This window comes from Rhinopithecus roxellana, chromosome 11 (assembly GCF_007565055.1).
Source record: "Rhinopithecus roxellana isolate Shanxi Qingling chromosome 11, ASM756505v1, whole genome shotgun sequence".
NCBI classification, from domain to species: Eukaryota; Metazoa; Chordata; class Mammalia; order Primates; family Cercopithecidae; genus Rhinopithecus; species Rhinopithecus roxellana.
Window position 1 is genome coordinate 72,100,034 of NC_044559.1, and position 16,062 is coordinate 72,116,095.

General features: G+C 49.8%; 1 long non-coding RNA gene across 1 annotated transcript; it reads left to right on the forward strand.

The window, feature by feature from the left end:
- The first annotated feature begins 1,392 nt into the window (after positions 1–1,392).
- On the forward strand, positions 1,393–11,911 carry LOC104656495. Its single transcript, XR_747136.2, has 3 exons — positions 1,393–1,755; positions 3,963–4,061; positions 10,183–11,911. It is a non-coding gene; the product is annotated as an uncharacterized LOC104656495 (long non-coding RNA).
- The last annotated feature ends 4,151 nt before the right edge of the window (positions 11,912–16,062 follow it).

The following is a 16,062-nucleotide window of genomic DNA, read 5'->3' on the forward strand; positions in this document are numbered from 1 at the left end:
ACTTTCCTGGGAACCATTGGTGGGAATGGAAGGAAGTGGTGGGTAGGCGTCAGAAGACAAAAGGGGACTTAGGGCTAATATTTGATGTTTGAGGCTAAGGAAAAACTCTCACCCCTCCCCTTCTAGGGAGCTGCTGAGAGCCTTAGAATGGCCCCTGCAATGACACAGGGTGGGATCGGGAGGGAGAATTGGTAAGACCTGGAAAGAAAGGGGCACAGCTTTGGTGCTTTGACTTGGTTAAGCAGAGACAAGGGGCCCTTCCCTTCCCCCTCAAAAGCTCCTCCCCTCCCAAGCTCCCTTCCCAGCCCCCAAGCCCCTTTCCTTACTACGCATCTCCACCAGCCCAAAGCCTTTCCTGGAGTCTTCTCCACATTGTGGATCCTTCGCACACCTTGCAGCTGAGAGAAACATGCAAATTCCTTTCTTATTCTATGAGGAATCTCTAAGTTCAGACTCCAGAGGCAGGCCAGTGACAGTGGCCCATCCTTTTTCTCCAGTTTAACCTGACCCAGATAAATAATGGGACTTTGAGAGTTGTTCCCAGACTCCTTCCTTCGCCAAATTCAGTAATAATTTTATCCATAGCTCATCTTGTGCAGTACTTTATTTTATTATTATTATTTTTTGAGACAGGGTGTTGCTCCGTCGCCGAGGCTGGTGTGCAGTGGCATGATCTCAGCTCATTGCAACCTCCACCTCCCAGGTTCAAGTGATTCTCCTGCCTCAGCCTCCCAAGTAGCTGAGATTATAAGTGCCCGCCACCATGCCCAGCTAATTTTTGTATTTTCAGTAGAGAAGGGGTTTTTCCATGTTGGCAAGGCTGATCTTGAACTCCTGACCTCAGGTGATCTGCCTGCCTCAGCCTCCCAAAGTGCTGGAATTACAGGCGTGAGCCACTGTGCCCAGCATTGTGCAGTATTTTAAACCACGTGTTCATATGTATCTTCTTACATGATCTGCTAACCTTGCTCTCAGTAAGTAGGACTGGTCTTATTTTCCTTATTTTACAGATGAGAAACTGAGGTCTGAAGTCAGACTGTTGGTAATGTCAAAAAGTGGATCCCCTGATCCTCAGACCCCCAACCCTAGCCCTCCTGCCTCTATACTCAGCACTCCTGGACACTGAGAGGTCAAGTTCCCTCTGTCTGTGGTTTCCATACCTGCAGATTTCAGAGTGAGGCAGCCTCTGGCTCTTCCAAATCTAAATGCTGCTGAAATCTCCACCCAGAAAAAGCTTTCTGTCTCCAGACATCTCTGTTTGTCTTAATCCGTTCCCCTTGGTGGATCGCGGCTGGGAGGAGGGAGGAGGAGCTCTCGTTGTGAAGCCTCTCCTAATTGATTTCTCTCTGATGAGGTGCCATAATCCTTTCTAGCTGCCCTTACAGCTTCTCCAGTTTCTTGAAACAGCTTCTCCATATTCTTTCTCCTGGCCTCCCACATATTCCCTGGGCTAGAAATCTCTTTCTTGATATTAGTCTTGGCAGCCACCCTCCATGACAGCCTTAGGTCTGCACGTCCATCGAGAGAGCCTTACTTCCTTCCCAGAACCCTGCACATGGGTGCACATGGGTACACATACATGCACACACACATGCACACACGTACACACATGCGCGCGCACACACACACACACATGCACACACACACCCTTTGTTAGGAGTGAGTTTACTACTGCATTCTGGCCTGTCTCCCACATTTGAGTCAGGTGAAGGGGAACAGCAGCTTTGAAGATGGATTTAACCAGTTCTTCCTGAGGTGAGGCCTTTCTTGCCAAATCTATCAATGGTTTGTTGGGGGTCAAGAGAAGGTGCGAGTCCTGCTGTTTGTTCTTTGCTCAGCATTGGGACAGCTGGGGGAAACAGGCTTTCGTGGGCAATCCTGACCTCATGGCTAGGAAAGTCGACACCATTCTCCTAGACCACTGGCTGTCTTTTCCTTCAAGACCCCCGACCCCTTTGCCAAGCCCCTCACCAGGAGCAGAGCCCCAGATACCAGGTGGGCTGAAGCAGAGGACTCTGGCCCCGGACCCTCTGAGCCAAGCTGGGTCAGAACTCAGGCCTCCCACCCTATCATTCTTGTCCCCCACTTTCATCCAGCCTGCTCTGGAGGAGGGAAGAAGGAGATTGGCTGGGTGCAGTGCAGTGTTTCTGGGGACTGGGGAGGCAGGGGAGTCCATTCAAATTGACAAAAATAGAACATCAGCCTCATATCATTTTTCTCAAAACAAGATTTATTGAAGTTCTGTCGGTGAAAATCGCTGCTGTGTAGAACGCTTAACTTATAGATTAGATTACTCAGTCGTGCCTTACTACATTTTTCATTAGAAAAATATTGGCTGGGAGAGTTTGACCTCATAATCTCTGCATTTTAAACAATAACCAGAGGAAAACCAAATAGAAGGCACAAGTTAACGGTTTTCTCCCCCCAGCATTTCCCCCTGGGAGAGATCGGAGCGAGGGCCCGGGAAGGGAACAGGAGTGGAATCTGCTGTGTGAGCAATTCCCCATCTCCCGGCCCATTCCCCAGAGGCTGCAGGAGGCGGCCAGGGGTGGCAGGAGGCAGTGGGCTGCCCTGAGTCCTTGGGGCTTGGGCCTTGCCAGATCCCTGCCTCAGGTGGCCCAGAGCTCTGCAGGGTCCCAGCCCAAGGTAGGTTAGCATACATGAGGGGAGGGGGGGCCAGAGCATCAGGAGGGAGAGGGCATTTTTTCTGTCCCCCAGGGAGAGCTCAGTCTAGGTAGGGACACAAGAGTCATAAAGATTCAGGTGAGGGTATTAAATCCTCATGTTGTACCTTATGAATATGCTCAATCTTTATTTGACAATTAAATACTAAAAAAAAAAAAAAGAAAAAAAGTAAAGACCCAGAAGAATCCAAAGCCCAGGGCAACTCTGGAGCTCTATAGGAAGCTGCAGGAGTGGAGAAGTGAGGACATAACTACCCCTTGCTCCTCCACCAGAGGGGGAGAAGTCCCCTTACAGGGGGATTTTATGAAGGAAGGAGCAACTCCAAGGTGAGGCCGAGCTGGGGCAGTCTAGGCTGGCCTTGGGCATTCTGACCATTCCTCTCAGCTTAGGGGCAAAGGTACCTAAGGGACCCTAGGCCCGAAGCGCCCAGGCTGAGCCTGCAGGTGCTGGCTGCTGGCTCTAGGGTAGGGAAGGGGGCCATCCAGGTGCAAGCAGATCTCGGGTCACTTTACGACTGCTGATCTGATTCCTTGGAGAGTGGAACCCCCGCCCCCTACTCGGTTTCTACTTTCCGAGGCTTTGGTGATTTCCAAGTTCTGACACAGTCATTAGTTACAAAGAGCAATTATTTTTTCTTTGTCATTAAGTCATTTTTTAAATGGCTCCAGGCGACATCACAGAACAAAGAAACAAAATATCCATGAAAAGGCTTAATCACAAATTACTAATTATTTCACCCCCCCAAAATCATGAAATCTGAGCCCCATGAAAAAAGAGAAGGTCTCCCGTCCATAAGCTCGCCATGGCTCTTAGGCACCTAATCCATCATGGGGGGGCACTTCCTGGCCCCCTCTGAGCCCCGGGGGAGGGGGTGGTAGGGAGTCCCCCATTGCTGACCTTTGAAGTCACCTTCTGCCCATAGATACAGCCCTTCAGCCAATGGGGGGCAGCTTGAAAATGAGTGGGGGACCCAGCCAGAACCCCAGTACCTTGGACTTGCGATGCCTCCACCCCTCCTCCCAGGCCAGCAGTCTCTGGCCGAGGTATTCCACTCTGGGCCCTTTGAAGCCTGTGGGCCACAGCGGAGGAGCCGCCCCCCTGCCGTGGGGCTCCTAGAATCTCCAGCTGGAAAACAAACCGGAGGAGGAAGTAATCCTGGAGGGGAAGCTCCCGGGTCCCCAGACGTGAGGAAATAAAATGTGTTTGACACCAAGATGTATGGGAGGAGGGGGGACGTCCGGGGTTTGGGCCCCTCTATCGGCCAGGCTTTCTCCTAGGGCGGATTGCGGTCTCCTTATCTGACCCTTGCTGAGAGAGAAGGAGCAGCATGGAGGAGGCGGCAGTCAGGGAAGCCTTGTCTCAGTCTAAGAGCAAAGGTGAGTCTGCCAGGGCAGTGGGTTCTGAGGGAGGGCCGGCCTCCTAGGAAATGCCCACAGGTGCCCCCCCTTTCTGCCCACTACATCCAGTTCCCCTAGAGCAGCCTACCCTGAGCTTGAGAGACCAGCAGTCATGGAGAGAAAGAGCCTGGGAGGATGGGATTGCAGGTCCAGATGCGGGCCATGGAAAAGGAGGGGTAGGTGGGAGGGTGTGGTGGAGCCCCAACTTCAAAACCCACATAATCTCTCCTCACAGCTCAACCACAAACCTGACTTCAGAGAAAGCCCGATCTTCATTCATCTGTTCAGCAAACTCTTACCAAACCCTTGCTCTGTGCCAGGCAACAGGAATACATTGGTGGACACGATAGAGCTAGGTCCTGTCTTCATGGAGACGAACTTTACTTGAGTATCTTTTTGTTGAGAAGATCTGGGTCAAAGAGAAAGTCAGAGCTATGCCCAGTGTGTCTGTCCCAGCCTTTGCCCACTGTGGCTGTCTGGATAACTGTCCTTGGCTGTTTTCTGACTCCCCAGTCACACTACTCCCTTAAGTACAGGTCTTGTAGTCTCCTGGGTTCACTTCTGTGCCTGTCCTGGGCACCTGATAGAGAGGTGGGGAAGGTCAAAAGTGGAAGGAAGAAGGTAGGCAACAGGAGTTTAACAAACAGAACCTACTTAACAAATGATTGGAGTCATTGTTTCTATATCATATGACCTATGAAGACCTTGAGTATAAATGTCCAAAGTATTGGAATCACAGGCTTTGTCCCAGCAAGAAAGCTTACGACTCAAATAATAGTCCCCAGCCACGCACCCATCCTCATTCTCCCTCTTTCTCTTTCTTGTCAAACTGTCCCCTTCCTTCCCTCTCTTAAAATCATGCTGATCGAGGAACATCTGAAAATATGCTGGGACTTGGGCTGTCTTTATTCATTTATTTTTATTTTATTTTATTCTTATTTTTTTGAGATGAAGTTTCACTCGGTTGCCTAGGCTGGAGTGCAGTGGTGCAATCTCGGGTCACTGTAACCTCCGCCTCCCAAATACAGGTGATTGTCCTGCGTCAGCCTCACGAGTAGCTAGGATTACAGGTACACACCTCCATGCTCGGCTAATTTTTGTATTTTCAGTAGAGATGGGATTTCACCATTGTGGTCAGGCTGGTCTCAAACTCCTGACCTCAGGTGATCCGCCCTCCTCGGCCTCCCAAAGTGCTTGGATTACAGGTGTGAGCCACTGTGCCCAGTCTATTTATTTATTTATTTATTTTGAGATGGAGTCTGGCTCTGTCGCCCAGGCTGGAGTGCAGTGGCACAATCTTGGCTCACTGCAACCTCTGCCTCCCCAGTTCAAGTGATTCTCCTGCCTCAGCCTCCCGAGTAGCTAGGATTACAAATGTGCACCACCACACCCAGCTAATGTTTGTATTTTTAGTAGAGATGGAGTTTCACTACCTTGGCCAGGCTGGTCTCCAACTCCTGACCTCAAGTGATCTGCCTGCCTAGGCCTCCCAAAGTGCTGAGATTACAGGCGTGAGCCACCACACCTGGCCTATTTATTTACTTTTATTGAGAGAGAGTCTTGCTCTGTTGCCCAGGCTGGAGTGCAGCAGTGTGATTTCGGCTCACTGACACATCTGCCTCCCAGATTCAAGTGATTCTCCTGCTTTAGCTTCCCACTAGCTGGGACTATAGGCTCAAGCCGCCACCATACCTGGCTAATTTTTGTATTTTTAGTAGAGATAGGGGTTCTCCATGTTGCCCAGGCTGGTCTTCAACCCCTGACCTCAGGTGATCCAGCCGCCTTGGCCTCCCAAATTGCTGGGATTACAGGCATGAGCCACGGTGCCAGCCCAGGCCGTCTCTATTAAAAATACAAAAATTAGCTGGGCATAGAGGTGGGTGCCTGTAATCCCAGTTACTCGGGAGGCTAAGGCAGGGAGAATCGTTTGAACCCAGGAGGCAGAGGTTGCAGTGAGCTGAGCTCGCACCATTGCACTCCAATCGACAGAGCAAGACTATGTCTCGAAAATAAATAAATAAATAAAGATATCTCTTTAAAAGGAATAGGCTTTTCTTGGAGATTATCTGCTCCATCTTCCTGCTGCCAGTGATGGCAACCACTCCTCAGACCTGTAGTAGGTATGAGCCTTGGGTAATAGCCCTTCTTTCCCCTCGTAGCCATTCTCCCTTTCTTCCTTTAATAATAAAATCCCTGAGTGTTAGCTGGACCATGGCCACCTGGTTTAGGACTACATTTCCCAGACTCCCTTGCAGCTAGGTGTGTTTGGGTACCCAGATTCTGGCCAATGAGATGCAAGCAGAAGTAATGTGTGTTTCTGGACTCTGCCCTTATGAAGGAGTTGACACCCTCTTCTCCCTTTTTCACTGAGTGTAAATGGATATAGAAACTAGAGCAGTCATCTTAGACCTCAAGATGGAAGCCATGTGTTCAGAATGGTGGAAGCACAGTAAAGAGAGACCCTGGAGCCCTGACATTGGAGTGGAGCTGCCACATCTGCCCTGCAGTGCTTCTGATTTTATGGTAAAGAGAAACAAACTTATTAAGTGCTTACCCTACTATAATTTTGGAATTTGCTTTATTTCTTTTCTTTTGCTTCCCTGAGCAAACGAAAAGCAAATGAGCTAAGGCAGCACCATCCGATATAATGTGAACCACATATGTTATTTAAAGTCATCTAGTAGATAGCACCACTGCATTCCAGCCTGGGTGACAGAGCAAGAACTTGTCTCAAAAAAAAAAAAAAATCTTCTAGTAAACACATTAAAAAAATAAAATAAACAGGTGAAATTAAGTTATATTACATTTAACTCCATATTTTCAAAATATTACTTCAGCATGTGAACAACATAAAAATTTATATTAAAGAGATAAAGAGGTCCAGACTCAACGGCTCACACCTGTAATCTCAGCAATTTGGGAAGTGAAGGTGGGAGGACCACTTGAGCCCAGGATTTTGAAATCAGCCTGAGCAATGTAGCAAGACCCCGTTTCTATAAAAATTTTAAAAATTAGCTGGGCGTGGTGGTGTGTGCCTATAATCCCAACTATTCAGGAGGCTGTGATGGGAGGATCGCTTGAGCCCAGGAGTTTGAGGCTGCAATGAGTTATGATTGCACCACTGCCCCCCAGCCTGGGCGATAGAGGGAGACCCTGTCTCAAACAAACAAACAAAAACACAGAAAGAAAGAAAAAGAGAGAGAGATAAAGGGTTTACATTCTTTTTTTCATGCTAAGTCTTCAAAATCCAATGTATATCTTACACTCACATCTGAATTGGGCTAGCTGCATTTCAAATGCACAATAGCCACATTTGGCTAGTAGCCAGCACAGATTAAGGGAATTGCTAGAGGTTGAAACCAATTAGAGATTGAGGACCAGCCGTGAGTTAAGAATAATAGTTACAGTAACCACTGTTCCTACTGCTGCAAGGGCCTTTTGGCAGCATTATTCCTTTTCCAGCCAGATGCTTGGCATACCCAGAGTGCTCTGGCTTCAGCTCATGAGGAACAACTATGCCTTAGTTTACTATATTGGACCCTGGAGAAGGACTATCTTAGGAAGCAAGTAGGCCCCTAGGAAGATGGAGAAAGAAAAGGAAAAGCTGGGGTATGGGTTACCCTCCAATCTCCACTTTGGCTTTAATCAGAACGGAGTGGACCAGGAAAAACAGTACAGAGGTGTTATGTTCAGGGAGACCCAGGGCTATGACATATGCCTCCTGATCTCCTCTAAAGGATCAGGCTTATCTCATGTATTATGTGGATTAAAGAAAGAACAACGGTACCACATGAAAAGTCCATATTTACCAATGTAATATTTATCACCTTAAGACGCCCTCATCTGGATAACAAGTCAACATCTCCACCACCATCACAATCACCTCTTCACTTGTGACCATAATTATTATCACCGTCATTCACTGATACTGCCATCACCCCTAAAATTATTGTTTCTGTTACTCTAGCTTCAATATCACCATGTCCTTCCCGATGACAATAGTTATCATCCTTACTCCCTTTATCCCCTTGGCAACAACCATTAACCATGGCAACACTATGACCACTCATCACCTCATTCCTGCTATTACCATAATTACTACAATCTCTATCACTATCAATCTCACTACAACAACTTCCACCATCACCATAATAATGAAATTAGGCCCTGCAGCATCTCCACCACCTCAGTATTGTAAGGACAACCCCAGGTCCCCTTTTCCTGTCTAGAAGTCTCCGAGTATACCCATAATTTCCATCTGGTCAAAATAAGTTCTTGAACCCCTTGTCCCCTGGCAGCCCCCTCACTCAGTCATTCTTGCCTCAGGCTCAAGTTTGCATTGCTGTGTTTGACTTTTTAGATTCTGGACTCCTTGGCTGTCCTGACCACAGTCCATTGAAATCTGCACAGTCTTTCTGCCTGCTTGGATGCTCTGGCTTTGGGGCCCTTAGCTGATAACTAACTTGTGGCCACTTAGCCGTGGGCATTCTGCCATAAGTTATAGATGCCTGCCTGGCTGGGCCTGGGGAATTCAGCAGTGCCTTGCCCTCCCAGGGGGACTAATATCCTGCCAACATCTTTTCTTGGATTTTTGCTGAGCACAAACAGGCTGCGTTTGTCTAGTTGATCCCTGAAGGTAGGTTGGTCCCTGAAGCCCAAAGGAAGCAAGGAAAGGGTATTTCCTGGCAGGACTTACCAATATAGAAAACCTGTCCTTGTTAGTATAGTGGTGAGTTAAAAAAAGAAAGAAAGAAGGCTGGGCATGGTGGCTCATGCCTATAATCCCAGCACTTTCGGAGGCCGAGGTGGGTGGATCACGTGGTCGGGAGTTCAAGACCAGCCTGACCAATATAGTGAAACCCTGTCTCTACAAAAAATACAAAAATTAGCCAGGCATGGTGGCATGTGCCTGTAGTCCCAGCTACTCGGGAGGCTGAGGCAGGAGAATTGCTTGGACTCAAGAGGCAAAAGTTGTGGTGAGCTGAGATCGCACCATTGCACTTCAGCCTGGGCGACAGAACGAGACTCCCGAGACTCCATCTCAAAAAAAAAAAAAAAAAAAAAAAGAGAGAGAGAGAGAGAGAAGGAAAAAAAAAAAAAAATCCCGATGCATGGAAAGTGCCACAGGAAGGAGAAGAGGTTAGGGGCAGGAGATAAGCTCTGTTCTCCTGCTGACTTATCTAGTGGAGATCACAATGGTCTTGTTCTGGCTCATACATTTCCCAGAAAGGTTATCCCCAGAAAGAATGGAGACACATTGCTCTTTTGTGGAAGGTGTGCTGTAGAGAGAGACCTGGATATCCCACATCTCTTCCATGGACAGTGAGATCTTGGGCTCTGAAGCATTTGGGGAGAGGGACCTCCTCCACGGTTACTGATGGTAGTGACCATGTTAGAGGCAGCGGGAGCTGTCACCTCTTCCCACCCCTGGACTTTGGCCAAAGCCCCTCCAGTCTCTCTCTTGTCCTCTCAGGGATGCATAGGCACCTATGTTTTCTGCAAGCAGTCAACTCCTCCAGTTACATATGGTTCGAGTCCCTGCATGGGGAGAGAAAGGACCCAGTATATGCATCTGGATTGAGTTCAGACCCCAAAGCGCATCTCTTGGCCTGATCATGTAATCCAAAAGAAATTGCTCTCCAATCCCCAGTTCCGAGTAAAGTTTACCAGAGTGCTATGGGGTGGAGGGGTGAAGTAGGAAGAAGGGAACTGGATTCTCGTTTGATGTTTTGAGACTAGATTCCTTCTCAATGCCTGGCACAGGGCTCTGCCCAAGGCAGAGACTATCTACGGAAAAAATGGGGTTGGAGGCTCCCTGGACAAGGCTGCCTACACTTTGAGGACAGCCCAATGCTCAGTAGTTACCCCCTATGCAGTACTCACCTCCAATGCGGGGTGAACAGATGATGGAGTGACCCTGGGAGGTGGCCAGGTGGGAGGGAAACTAGCAGCTTCCCCTTGCCACCACCAGAAGACATTATGGCCATAGACATACCTGTTAATAAGCACAACCTCTCCCTACTTCCATCACCAGAGAAAAGGGATACAGTCCTCCCTTTCCACCTCTTCCTTTCATTCATTTGTTCCATTTTTAATTTAGTGACTACCATGTGCTGAGCACACGAGCTTGGTGACCCAAAGATGAATAAGACTCGACTCTTATCCTTAAGGAGCCTGCAGTCTGATCAAGTCGTTACTAAGAAGAGAGGTAGCAAAAGATACCCTTGGCCTTTCCAACTTGTCAAGGGTCAACTGAATTCCTGAGCGGGTCCCCCTGAGAGGGCAGTGGGCGAGATTCCAGCAGGTAATGGATGAGCACAGCTATGCCCTGACAGGGACATTGCCTGCAATTGGTTCCAGTCATATATGGAGCCAAACTGCTTTGAAAATTGGGAGGGATGGTGACAGAAGAGAGCAGGCCTGCCCCTTCCCCCATCCCCTAGGAGCCTAGGGCCCTGTCCTGATCCCCCTTCTGGGAGATGAAACGTGTGGTTTCCCAAAGGTAGGAGCAGAGCAAATATCTTCTGCCTCGGAGGGGCCGGTCTCTGCACAGGCTGGGAACCCCCAGGGAAGCAGCACTGAGGGTCCTAGGAGAGAGGGCAGAGGCCAGAGGCAGGGTACTGCCTGCTCAGGAGGTCAGATTCCAGAGCAAACAGCAAGCTGTCTGCCTTTTCAGACTCTGAAAGGATGGGGGTAGGGGCAGGAAGGGAGGGTGAAAGTTTAGAGCCCCTGTGGGTAGGGAAGGCGCCTCCAGGGTCTGACAGGCACCCCCAGAACACTGTGTCTGCCCAAGCCTTTGCTGGGAAAGCAGAGGCCAGCGCAGCCATCGGGTGAGTGCAGCCACTGGGTCAGTGCAGCCGCTGGGCAAGTGCAGCCCTCGGATTTTGCCCCAATAACCAGAGTCCCATTAGCATAGTCTGAGGAGGGGGCCTGGCAGAGCACTTTGTCCTCCTCTCTCATTTAGTGGGGAAACAGTTCACACAAGGATGACCGCCATCTTGAGTCTCTTCTGTCAACTGCCCTATGGTCTCTCTGGCCATGCTGCGACAGAGCATCACTCCAAGAAACCCTCTGAGCTCATTTCCCCAGCTGCGCAGGTTCCCACCTCTGTTCCTAGAGCACCAGCATGAGTGAGCCTCAGGAACCACCCCAGATTTTAGGAGTTAGGAGTGGGGCTAGCTGTGCTGATGGCCATCTGGGCTCTGGTGAACTCCAGCCTCCTCCCATCCACCCACTGAGGGCGTCGTCAGGCCTCTGTGCTGAGCCGTTTGCCTCCTGCTCTGCCCCAAACCCGTTCAGCCCCCAACACTCTCACTTTCCTGTCCCCTTCATGCTTCTTAGCTCATTTCTCTCTGCTTCTGCAAACCTCCCTGCCAAATGTCCCCCCACCCCAAACCGACCCTTTTCCTCTCTATGTCCCCCCATGTACACCTCTCTGGGCTCTCCTTCTTAGGGACTAGGCCATGCCTAGGGGTAGGACTGGTGTGGTTTTGGTGACAAAAAACTCCTATGTCTACCCGAGTAAGTCACATAAATATACAAGCAGGGGCCAGGCATGGTGGCTCATGCCTATAATTCCAACACTTTGGGAGGCCAAGGTGGGTGGATCACTTCAGGCCAGGAGTTCAAGACCAGCTTGGCCAACATAGTGAAACCCTGTCTCTACTAAAAATACAAAAACTAGCTGGGGATGGTGGTGCGTGCCTGTAATCCCAGCTACTCAGGAGGTTGAGGCGGGAGAATTGCTTGAACCTGGGAGGTGGAGGTTGCAGTGAGCTGAGATCTTGCCATTGCACTCCAGCCTGGGCAATAGAGTGAGACTCCATCTCAAAAAAACAAAAAGAAAACATTAGCCTGGCATGGTGGTGCAGGCCAGCTACTTGGAGGATGAAGCTGGATAATTGCTTGAACCCAGGAGGCAGAGGCTGCAGTGAGCTGAGATCCGGCCACCGCTCTCCAGCCTGGCAACAGAGTCAGGCTCTGTCTCAAAAAAAAGAAAAAAAAAAAAAAAGACACAAGCCGGATTGGTGGTGTGAACCCGTGTGAAGCAAGTTGTGTAAAGGGCTGGCCCTGGGACAGAGGCCTGAAGAACATGGACAGGAGTCTCTCCTGAGAAATGCTGTGAAGGCCTGTCTAATCGCAGGTGCCTGTGGCCCAGCTTCTATCCAAGTGTGTCCCTCCGAAATTCATGTGGAACCTTAATCTCCACTGTGGTGGTAATAAGAGGTGTGGCCTTTGGGAGGTGATTAAGACTGGAGGGCTCTGCCTTCATGAGTGGGATTACTGTCCTTAGAAAAGAGGCTGAAAGGAGCTCCCTAGCCCCTCCCCCCATGCGAGGATGCAGCAAGAAGACATCAGGCTGGACGCTGTTGCTCATGCCTGTAATCCCAGCACTTTGGGAGACAGAGTTGGGCAGATCACTGGAGGTCAGGAGTTCGAGATTAGCCTTGCCAAAATGGTGAAACCCTGTCTCTACTAAAAACACAAAAATCGGCCGGGTGTGGTGGTGCGTGCCTGTAGTCTCAGCTGCTTGGGAGGCTGAGGCACATGAATCGCTCGAACCCAGGAGGTGGAGGTTGCAGTGAGGTGAGATCTTGCTACTGCACTCCAGCCTGGGTGACAGAGTGAGGCTCCGTCTCAAAAACAAAAACAAAAACAAAAACAAAAAAAGAAGACGTCATCTTTGAAGCAAGACCTTACCAGACGCTGAATCCATTGGCGCCTTGATCTTAGACTTGCCAGACTCCAGAACTGTAAGAAATAAATTTCCAGGCTGGACATGGTGGCTTATGCCTATAGTCCCAGCACTTTAGGAGTCAGAGTTTTTTTTTTTTTTTTTTTTTTTTTTTTGAGACGGAGTCTTGCTGTGCCGCCCAGGCTGGAGTGCAGTGGCCGGATCTCAGCTCACTGCAAGCTCCGCCTCCCGGGTTCACGCCATTCTCCTGTCTCAGCCTCCCGAGTAGCTGGGACTACAGGCGCCAGCCTCGTCGCCCGGCTAGTTTTTTGTATTTTTTAGTAGAGACGGGGTTTCACCGTATCAGCCAGGATGGTCTCGATCTCCTGACCTCATGATCCGCCCGTCTCGGCCTCCCAAAGTGCTGGGATTACAGGCTTGAGCCACCGCGCCCGGCCCTTTTTTTTTTTTTTTTTTTTTTGAGACGGAGTCTCGCTCTGTCGCCCGGGCTGGAGTACAGTGGCCGGATCTCAGCTCACTGCAAGCTCCGCCTCCCGGGTTCACGCCATTCTCCTGCCTCAGCCTCCCGAGTAGCTGGGACTACAGGCGCCCGCCACCTCGCCCGGCTAGCTTTTTTTGTATTTTTCAGTAGAGACGGGGTTTCACCGTGTTAGCCAGGATGGTCTCGATCTCCTGACCTTGTGATCCGCCCGTCTCGGCCTCCCAAAGTGCTGGGATTACAGGCTTGAGCCACCGTGCCCGGCCCAGGAGTCAGAGTTTGTACAGATCACTTGAGCCCAGGAGTTTGAGATACAGCCTGGGGAGCCTGTATCTCAGAGAAACCCCATTTCTTAAAAAAAAAAAAAAAATACAAAAATGAGCCAGGCATGCTGGCATACACCTGTAGTCCCAGCTACTTGGGAGGCTGAGGTGCGAGGATGGCTTGAGCCTGGGAGGCAGAGGTTGCAGGTGAGCTGAGATTACACCACTGCACTCTAGCCTGGGTGACAGAGCAAGACCGTGTCTAAAAAAAAAAAAGAAAGAAAAGAAAAAAGAAAAACATTCCCTTGTTTCTAAATTACCCAGTTTAAGATATTTTGCTAAAGCAGCAGGAGCAGATGAAGACAGGCCCAATTTCCAGAACTCTTCTCAGGACCTCAAACAGGCCTGGACAATGAGTCAGGAGAACATCTAGGGTGGAGTGGGGAAGGATTTGACCCCTTGCTGTTTCTCCAGCCAGTAAACCCAATCTTACCACTTCTGCTACCCTTGCCCAGACACAGTGCAAAGCGTGGAGCTGGTCTCCTTCTCAAATGTCCTCCTGTCTCCAGGCCATGTCTGTCTGTAGCCTATCTGGGGCTGGGGGCTTAGCAAATAGGAGAGGAGCTGGGCACAGTGACTCATGTCTGTAATCCCAGCACTTTGGGAGCCCAAGGTGGGAGGATCACTTGTTAACTCTAACAGGAGTTAGAGACCAGTGTGGGCAACATAGTGAGACCCTGTCTCTATAAAAAAAAGAAAAAAGAAGGCCAGGCATGGTGGCTTACACCTGTAATCCCAGCACTTTGAGAGGCTGAGGCAGGAGGATCAGCTGAGGTCAGGAGTTCAAGACCAGCCTGGCCAACATGGCGAAACCCTGTCTCTACTAAAATACACAAATTAGCCGGGCATGGTGGCATGCCCCTGTAATCTCAGCTACTCGGGAGGCTGAGGTTAGAAAATTGGTGGAACCCAAGTGGCAGAGGTTGCAGTGAGCAAGACACCACCAAAAAAAAAAAAAGAAAAAGAAAAAACTAGCCTGGCATGGTGGCGTGCACCTGTGTTCTCAGCTATTCCAAGGCTTAGGTGGGAGGAGGGAGGATCACTTGAACCCAGGGGTCAGTAAGCCATGATTGCACCACTGCATCTCAGTCTAGGCAACAGAGTGATACTCTGTCTCAAAAAAATTTTTTTTTAAAAGGGAAATAATAGAGGGAAGTCTTCTGGGAATGACAATGACACTCACTCACAGGCACACACATCCAGCGAATGCACATGGATGCCCTGGCTCAGGTCCACACTTCTATATGCCTGTGCACTCACACTTGTACATGTGCGCCCTGTCTTATCCATTCAGTCATCCAACAAATATTCATAGAGCAACCACTCTGCCCTAGACACTGGGCTAGGAGCCGGTGTGGCAACAATGAACGAGACAGACCTAGACCAGTGGTCTCAGCCTCCACGGAGCTTACAGCCTAGCAGGAGAGAGATATATATCTTAAACTAATATTTACACAAAATTGTTAAAGACAGTCAAATCATAATAAGGGCCATGGTGGAGAAAATTCCACTGGACTCTAAGAAAAGAGAGCATGGGGTCCACACAGGGTCTTCATTTAGAGTTACGCAGGCTGCACCGCATGAGAGGGCTCCAGGAGAGCACGACCAGTGGCTGTGTCTTTGTGACAGAAAGCGTGCCTTTTTTTTTAACTCTCTCAAAGCCATCTCCTGGCTGGCGGTGTCCTGAGGCGCCTAGCTCAGTCTGGGGGTCAGTTTCACACCTACTATCCTGCATGCCCAATTTCATAAGGTCTCAAGCCCAATTTCAGGATCAATCTTGCTTTCATACAGAGTATTGCAGAACACCCTGTGGTACACTTGCACAATCATCCACACTGCTCAACATCACACACAAGCTCACACGGGCTCCAACACCCTATTACAGACATGATTTTCACACACACTTGAGGACCCTCACAATCACACAAAGATCCTCACACATATACTGTCACATGTATGACAGTCTCACGAAAGTCACACATAAGCCTTCATATCCCATCACACATGCGGTTCTTTACGTACCACATATACCCATTACTTCATTACAGCCACACACAGTTCCTCACACCCTGTTACACACACACACCCCCACACGCACACACAGTCTCTCGTACACGCAGACGGTCACGCTCCTGTTAGGCTTCTGGAGACAGGCATGTGCAGCCCCTGATCACAGTTAAATGTCAGCGAGTCCCTCTCCTCCCAGTTAGAGATGAATTGTTGCTCGGGAGATATTTCATCCTTAATGCCTCCTGCTTGAACTGGAGCATGCATCTCCGGGAGGTTACGTTTCTCCCAATCCGTCTGCTGTCCCCCGGCTGGCTCAGGGAGCTGCCCTCCTGCCTCTCAGCTTTCATGGGGGGAGGGGAGGGCTCCCCCTCTCTTTACAGCCTCTCCCCAACCCAACCCTTCCCTCCCGCCAGCTCAGCTCCAGGAAAAAGACCAAAGCCCAGGCAGCCGCGCATTCCCCCTCCGGAGCTTCCA